The following is a 9,194-nucleotide window of genomic DNA, read 5'->3' on the forward strand; positions in this document are numbered from 1 at the left end:
AGGACTTTCAGGGGGGCATTCTCCTCATTTTGTGGGTTCAGACATTGGAAATAACCAACCTACATTTGATCAGCATTTCTGCTACTCAAAAACTGCCACAAAAATTCCTGGACATGAACCAATAAACAAAAGGCAGTCAGAACATTTACTGCCATCCACAGCTCCTATATTGAAAAGACTTATTTCATTTGAACATAAATCTTCCCTGCTAGAACATTCTGAGTGTTAGCTCACTTGCAGAGGATCTGACATACCTCCCTAGCTGCTGCTGCTTCTAGAGTTTTCAGATGAGCCATAGCTTGGAAAATCACAGTGTTTTCTGCTGAATCCATAGAGATGAATGTAATGAGCAAGCCTTTCCATGCTCTCAAAAATTTTCAGAGGTCCTCTCCTTCCTAGTGTTGGCGTTCATGAAGACACATAATCCACAAAGTGATTATATGAAGGTGCTTTATTAGGCGCCGGAAGTTAGGGGCATGCCTGCCCAAATCTAACTTCGTCTGATTTGTTTTCTTAGTTCTCTTTTATCTCCTAAGATACTACATATGCATTAGGTTTCACAACTCATCTATGCATATTCATTTCCTAGCTCCACCTAGCCTCGCTTCGTATGCTAATTATCTTATCAGTCCTTCTGCGCTTGCGTATCACTCTCTGGTGGTCGTCCGGGTGGTCGTCGGGATGAAGTAAGATGTCTTCATCAGAGTTGAACTTTTTAACCTTTCCTTCTCACGCATGCTCTCTGAACCCTTGGTCTCAGTCCAAACCGCAAGGTTGGTTTGACCCAGTTCCCAGAGTCCAAGAAGCCCCAGTTATCTAGATGTCTTGCAAATTGAGCATTCTTTTAATCCTCCTTACTCCTCATCATGAATTGGTGCATTCTCATGTTACCCTTGCACATATATTTTGTATCTTCCAAGCGCAGCCTCGGAACAGTACATCGCAAATGTAGCATACTAAACAATATTGTATTATTTCTTCTTCTATTACTAACATTTCCCCCCTTTGAAAGCATTTCACTCCTTTCGAGGAGGGCAAATGCTTTCACTAACTAACTAAAATATTTTACACTCAGTGCTCACCAATAATATAACCACGGAAAATTACATCATTAAGAATCAAGGAAATTACAAAGATTAGGATTGTCACAACATTTCATAAGTCCACCACTTCTGCTTTATGTTACATTCGCTCTTTTGGTTGGGTTCACTTGATCTGAAACTGATCTTGTCTATTCGGTTTTCATTCCATTTCACCTCCTGGGTTCCTCAGATTCTTTCTCTGAAATCCAAAGTTGTTAGATGCCGGTGGAGGATATTGAGGATGTGGTTCCATTTACCGAGCAATAGTTTGCATCACTGTCCGGTTCCAGGTTGTCTTCCTTAGAATCAGACTTTTCAGCATTATAAATGTTAACCAAATTAGTACCCCTACAATCACCAATATAATTATTGTCTCCAGTAAGGACTTAACCCAATTACTAATATTCCATCCACTAAAAATTTTATCCAACCAGCTTGTTGTCATATCTTTCTCTTCCTGTTCTGCATCTTGTTCCACTCGAGCCAGTTGTTCTATGTCATGTTCTACATCAATAGTCACATTTGGAATGTGGATGCAGCAATGATCAATATGATCTTTTAGAAATCCACATACTCCATGTTCCTTTAATAACAGTGTATCTAATGCTAATTGATTCTGTAGCCATTTTAGTTGTAGCTTGTAGTTGGATATTAAGGTCTCTAAAGCCTTCTTTTGTGGCTTTCGCAAGCCTACTCACTTGTCCTGTAAGTTTATAAATCATTTCCCTATTTCAATAAGTAGCTACCTTTGCAAATAGAGGTTCTAATGCCCAATTGAATTTTACTCCATCCGAGAGTTCATGCCATATATCTTCATCTGCCCCTTCTTCTAAACTTCTTTTTGCCCTACTAATTTGTAGGGTTTCCAACTTTCCCTTAAAAGGAGACTTTTTCGATATTGGACGCAGCGTGGGGAGGGAGTCCTAGAGTTATTTCTTTTACTTCCCCATCTATCGGTGGGTGTGCAGTCCAAGTTCCATTACTGGCTGCCCATACAAATTGTCCTGGACTTTTTATGGTACTATAGCTACAATCCACTGCGACTTGACTAGCCTGGCTATTTCTTTCCGAATTGTACTTAATTCCTCGGCAAGCACATCCTGCCCTAAGAGCTATCAATACCGGAAGTAAGTGCTCAACATCTTCATTATTACTGTCGCAAGTATATTTCTTCTCACAAGTCCACCAAGCTACCTTTGTTGACTCTTGTCTACCACTACTGTCAACCCGGCTTACTGTATAAAACTGATCAGTTCCATTCTGCTTTCCCTGCCATTTAATACACCATGATGTATTCCCTCCATACTGGAATTTCTGCAGTAAACTTACTGTCCAATCACTATCCCACCCTTTCATTCCTTTTGGCTTATTTTTCTCTTGACATTCCCAAACAATCTTTTCTCTAACTCCTTCTACTACACATAGTTCGTCGTAATAACACTGTCCCACATTCTTAAATCTGCCTATCGTTATGAAATGGTAGTTCTTCTTCTTTTCACATTCAGACCTCGATGTTGGGGGGCTCAGTTTCCTATAGTATTGTGTAACATTTATCCTCTCTAAAACTTTCACTTCTTTACATTGAATTGTTCCATTTCCTTTTACTTGGGGCAGTGGGGAGGTTATTATACCCCACTCAAGCGGGTCCCCTGTTGCTTTTGGAATGGGCAAACAAGCAGTAATTCTATCAGTTCCTTTCATTATGGCAAAATCTTTAATCAATCCTACCAGTAAATTCTCTGATGGTTGCCTGTGTGGGATCTGTACCACTTGTGTCCATGGTACCTGGCCCTCTCTTTTTCTTCTAGATCCTTTTCAGTGGGCTACCAATATTCCTTTATCCAATTTCGGATATACCAATATCTCTCTTATCCCGTAATCTGTGCTATTTTCATGTGTTACCACGCACCGGTAATTTCCTTTGTTGACTTTAGTAACACTAAACAGGGTTAAGGTGGTAGCTCCTCTCAGTTGTTGGCCCAATTCTATGGTTATACTTACGTACGCCTTCCCCTCCCATCCAGCCTTCAATCCTGTATTGTCCCTGGTTGTGTCTACGTATATTTCCTGGCTCTGTCCGGAGTCATTTATTTTTTCCCAGACCACCTGTAGAGAGCTAATTGTTATTGGTTTATCGTTGTGCATTCCACATTCCAAAGTAACATTTTCTCCTCTGAATATTTCCTCTTTCTTATATTTTTCTGGTATTTCTAGGAACCCAATTACAAGGTATTTACACAAAACAATTACTGTTATCGTTACTGTTGTCAAGAACCCCAACATTGTATGGTTATACGCGCTTCATCTGTAGTTTTATATCTCCGATTGCTCGCACTGACCAAAATTCAGGAACCTTTTTCACCCGAGTATAATGAATCCAAGCATCCACCCCTTCTACCTTTACAGCTGTAAAAGTAGTCAATAATACTTGATAAGGTCCGGCCCACTGTTCTCTCAGGGGTTCTTCATTCCAGTTTTTAATGTACACTTGGTCACCTGGCTGAATGTCGTGGACAGGATTTTCCAGTGCCAACGGTCGGTTCCACACCAGAACACTTCGAAGTTGAGCTAAAGTTTTACCAAGAGACAATACATAATTATAAACATCCTGGTTCCCTGTTATATGCATATTAGGATTTGGTTCTGGGGATTCATAAGGCTTTCCATATGTAATCTCATATGGGCTTACTGACATTCCACTCCTTGGCTTTATCCTTATTCTCAGTAAAGCTATAGGGAAAGCTTGTGGCCATTGTATTTTGGCTTCCTGGCAGATTTTACTGATCTGTCCCTTTAGAGTTTGGTTCATCCTTTCTACCTGTCCACTAGATTGGGGTCTCCATGCAGTATGTAAATTCCAAGAAATTCCTAATAGCCGACTTACGTCTTTAACCACAGATGCAACAAAGTGGGGTCCCCTATCCGAGGATATTCCTAATGGTACCCCAAACCTCGGAATGGTTTTCCACTATATAACCATTTTACTGTCTCTTTAGCTTGATTGGTGCGACAGGGAAGGGCTTCTGGCCATCTGAAAAAGGTGTCAACCCCTACTAACAAATACCTATATCCCCTAGTCCTAGGTAACTCTACAAAATCAACTTGCCAGTAATCTCCTGGTTCTATTCCTACTCTAACTCTTCCCATTTCAGCATGTTTTCTTGCTACTGGATTATTTTTCAGACAAATCTCACACTTTGACATTACTGATTTTGCCATTGTTAACATATGTGTAGAGATAATGCTACGTTTTAAAATGTTACCATTGCCTCTGCACCCCAGTGACACTCGTTATGTCTTGTCTGAAGTATTTCTCGCATCACCAAGGGGGGTATTACTACCTGGCCCATAGCAGTTACATACCGTCCATCAGAGTTCTTTCGGGCCTTTAGGAGATGTGCTAATTTCTCATCCTCTGGTGAATATCTTGGTTCCTTGGGAAGATTAAGACAAGTGGGGCCTACCTTGAGTGGTACCAAAGCCATTACATTCCACACCTCCCGAGCAATTTGTCGAGCTGCTCGATCTGCCAGCCGATTCCCTTCTGATATTTTCAAGGTTCCTCCTTGATGAGCTTTACAGTGCATAATAGCCACTTGTTTTGGTTTTTGTACCGCATTTATCAAATTTAACACCTCCTCTTGATATCTTATATTGGCTCCTTGTGAGGACAACAGCCCTCTTTCTTTCCATAATGTTCCATGAACATGGACTACTCCAAAAGCATACTTTGAATCTGTCCAAATATTTACCATCTTCCCTTTACTCAGTTCCAGTGCTCGAGGTAGGGCTATCAGTTCCGCTCGCTGTGCTGATGTTTCAGGTGGTAAAGGTTTTGCTTCGATTACTGTCTTCAGGGTTGTTACTGCATACCCTGCATATCGTGTTCCATTCTCCGCAAAACTACTACCATCAGTAAAAAGTTTCCAGTCATACCTTTCAAGGGGTACATCCTTCAAATCCTCGCGGCTCGCATGGTTATGTTCGATTATTTCCACACAATTGTGTTCCAACGGTCCTTCTTCTGGAACAGTTCCTAGAAATACTGCTGAATTTAACAGGTTAGTTGTTTTCAAGGTTACGTCATCTTGTTCAGTTAGTATTGCCTGATATTTCATCATTCGGCTGGGTGATAGCCAGTGGCCCCCCTTTTGTTCTAAAACAGTTGTTACCATATGTGGTACAAAAACTTCAATATGTTTTCCCATTTGAAGGCAAATAATTTTCTACTATCTTTATCAAGAGGTATGCAAAAGAAGGCATCCTTTAAATCTATCACAGTAAACCATTTATATGTCTCTCTCACAGATGTTAACAATGTATAAGGATTAGCCACTACTGGGTGAATGTCCTTTGTTATTTCATTTATTGCTCTAAGATCTTGTACCAATCTATACTCACCATTCGGCTTCCTTACTGGAAAAATTGGAGTATTGTATTCCGATTTACATTCTTCCAGAATCTGATGTTTGAGAAATTTGTCAATAATTTTCACTGTCCCCTGCCTAGCTTCTATCTTAAGTGGATATTGTTTGATTCGAACAGGTTTGGCTCCTTCCTTTAATTCCACCTTTACCGGTTGTGCCAGTTTCGACTTCCCTGGTACATCTGTTTCCCATACTGTTGGTATAACTGCATTTTCTACTTCTCTTGGAATATTAACAAAGGGTTTATCTTTGATCATTAGGATTTGTCCTACTTTGGACTCAGGTACCTTCATTATTAATTCTCCATCCTCAAAGGTTATTGTTGCATCTAATTTAGCTAATAGATCCCGTCCCAAGAGTGGAATCGGGCATTCTGGTACATACAAGAATTCATGGGTTAGTTCCTTACCCCCAAAACGCAAATCAAGGGGTTGTAAGAATGGCCGTCCCTCCCCCTTCCCTGTGGCTCCAATTATTGTAGTTGTCTTAGTTCCCAATCGTCCTTTTAAACTATTTAACACTGAATATGTTGCTCCTATTACATTTACAGATTAATTAACACAGAGAAAGAAGCTCCTGTAACCAACAACAACAAAAAATTCAAGCCTCTCTCTTCGTTTCCTAGCTTTATTTCAACTAGTGGACCTGCTAGGGTAGATGCCCCAGGTCCCCGTCATTTCTGACTGTTGTAAGTTTATCCTGCAGCCTAAGACAAATTCTTTCTGATATCAGGGGCCGATTGCCCTAGAAAGAGGCTAGCCAATTGCCTCTGTTTGTTTTCTGAAGCCAGGTCCAAATTTTCTGTCTTTTTTTTTTTTTTTTTTTTCCATTGCATTTCAAAGTTGGTCCAAAAATTCAAAAATTCCATAGGGTTTTCTTTTGGACCTTGTTGGAACAGATTCTCAATTCCCAATTTAACCAGATTTTGGTATTTACATAATTTCCGGGGTGGTAAGGGTCTCGGGGGGGGGGGGGGGGTCGGTCAGGGGAATGCAGTGGTTGAAAGTTCCCTGAGCGGTCCCATTGGCAATCTGAGCTCACACAGGAACTCAGGTTGTTTTAAGAGTTAGCTGCTTTTCTGTTTCCATGACAACTCTCTCCCGGACCCATCACGGTCCCCCTGCCCCAGAGGGCTCACACCACGATTTAGAGATCTCAGCCTCGGGTTGAGACGGAACTATTAACATTCCTACATCCTCTTCCCCTGCTCATTCAACTTCAAACAGCTCTGTTAAATACTACATGCCACACAGCCTTTAACACCTTCAACAACCCTTTTAACACTTCCTTTATCTTCTTCCAGCCTGTACTTTTCTAATGCCAACACCAAAGGCTCAGTCAGGGACCAACTTAATTCCATACCTTTTCCCTCCAAGATGCTGAAACAACATATCAGTATACAACATTTCATCCTATTTTCCTTCTCCTCACAAACAACATTAATTGCAAGACACTGTTATAGTCGATTGATCCATAAAGCGGCCATTTAGTTTATATAGTGGCCACAATTGATTGCAATACTTAGTGGAAATCCTCTCGCTTTCCGCGCCCCCCCCCCCACTCCCCCTTCCGACAATATCCTTGCACTGTGCCAATATACACCCAAGGAGGCTTTCTTTAAAACGTCTTTGTTTTGGATATTACCCATTTCCTTGATTTCCCATTCCCTTTTATTTATTTATATTAATTACTGTCCCTTGTTTCAATTTCCACGCAAACCTTTTTATTGCAGGTTTTTACTATGTTTTCCTAGTCTTCTCAAATGTCCCAATTCTCTGGGATTAAACTCCACATACAAACTTCACTATTTCAGATTATTAATGAGCCCCGTTCCAATCGTAAATCCACAGGACTTCGGAAAAACACCTGAAGCACTCAGCCTTCCGTCTTCTAGACAAACAATACCACCTTTTCCACAAAATTTACATTTCAACAAGGCCGAATTTCAAGCCGAATGCTAATTTTTCTCATGCACTTTGTTAGTAAGCCTACACAAAACAAGGAATCACTCCTGTGTATCCATCAAGACGGGGGTTTAAAAGGTATTGAGGCCTAAATAAATTCGCTCTCCCCCTTCTTACCAAATTCCCAGGGCTCAGGCCCGAACCACCAAAGAAGTGGCTCTCCATTCTACCGCTTTGATAATCAGTCAGCCCCCTTCCCCCAATACTTGGGAAACCGACCAAACACCACCGCGAATATACCGAAACTTTTAAACTGTTACTTAGATAATGCTCCCACCTTCCTCCTTGTCACACTCAAAACATTTAAGAACGAAATAGGATTACAAGATGCACGGCCGGGCCCGTGTATTGGGCACCACCAATCAACATTTGGATAAAGCAGCACTTCTTTTCGGTCTGTCATGCGCTTCGTTCATCTCCGGCCGCTCCCCTCGCGGAGAATACGGAACCGCGGATCGGAACTCCGCACTCGCTTCGCAGCGATGCTGCGTCTCACTCACAACACAATCACGCAATCACACAGAGAGGCACCTTGCACTCTCGCTCACAAAATAACATTAATTGTAAGATAGTATTGTACTGTAAGGTTCCGTTTTCTGGCCAACTTTCTTGATCTTCTAGTTCATACTGTGGCCACCAAACATTACAGTAATCAACCAGTTTACCCTTTCGTAACTCCTGCCCGAAACACCCCTCCTTCCAGTGTGCTAGTAAACAGCCCAAAGGGGAGGATCGCGGTACCGAAGCATTACCGCCCAGAATACTTTTAAGTTTTTCCATTATCAGCTATAGCTTTTACCGAACCGAACCAGATGCTGAGCCTGCAGCAAAACCAGACCACTGATGCCGAACCTGCAGCGCTTTCGCGACTGTCTGACGGACGGCGCCTAGGCTTACCACGGGAATTCCCTAGCCCAACCGTGCGTGGCTTTCGCCGCGTCTGACCGGCAGGCTCCCAGACCAGATCGGTACCGATTACCAGAAAGCACCTTTTTCTTACCCTTTCAGAGGTACGTTGTGAGCAGCGGGGGTCGGTCGCGGCCGATGGCTCCCCGAGAAACTCCTCGGTGCCGGCTGGAGCGTGATCAGTTCGCGAGCCGCCTCAGCAGTGCCCACGAGGTCCCATCTGGGTCGCCAAAATGTTGGCGTTCATGAAGACACATAATCCACAAAGTGATTATATGAAGGTGCTTTATTAGGCGCCGGAAGTTAGGGGCATGCCTGCCCAAATCTAACTTCGTCTGATTTGTTTTCTTAGTTCTCTTTTATCTCCTAAGATACTACATATGCATTAGGTTTCACAACTCATCTATGCATATTCATTTCCTAGCTCCACCTAGCCTCGCTTCGTATGCTAATTATCTTATCAGTCCTTCTGCGCTTGCGTATCACTCTCTGGTGGTCGTCCGGGTGGTCGTCGGGATGAAGTAAGATGTCTTCATCAGAGTTGAACTTTTTAACCTTTCCTTCTCACGCATGCTCTCTGAGCCCTTGGTCTCAGTCCAAACCGCAAGGTTGGTTTGACCCAGTTCCGAGTCCAAGAAGCCCCAGTTATCTAGATGTCTTGCAAATTGAGCATTCTTTTAATCCTCCTTACTCCTCATCATGAATTGGTGCATTCTCATGTTACCCTTGCACATATATTTTGTATCTTCCAAGCGCAGCCTCGGAACAGTACATCGCAAATGTAGCATACTAAACAATATTGTATTATTTCTTCT

The 9,194-nt window shown here is 42.1% G+C and overlaps 1 long non-coding RNA gene across 1 annotated transcript; it reads right to left on the minus strand.

The window, feature by feature from the left end:
• Positions 1–436: 436 nt before the first annotated feature.
• Positions 437–8,712, minus strand: LOC310880600. Its single transcript, XR_014571799.1, has 2 exons — positions 8,474–8,712; positions 437–3,650 (listed from the first exon to the last, which is right to left on the minus strand). It is a non-coding gene; the product is annotated as an uncharacterized lncRNA (long non-coding RNA).
• Positions 8,713–9,194: the final 482 nt, after the last annotated feature.

This window comes from Anser anser, assembly GCF_964211835.1.
Source record: "Anser anser genome assembly, chromosome: 13".
In the NCBI taxonomy this organism is placed as follows: Eukaryota; Metazoa; Chordata; class Aves; order Anseriformes; family Anatidae; genus Anser; species Anser anser.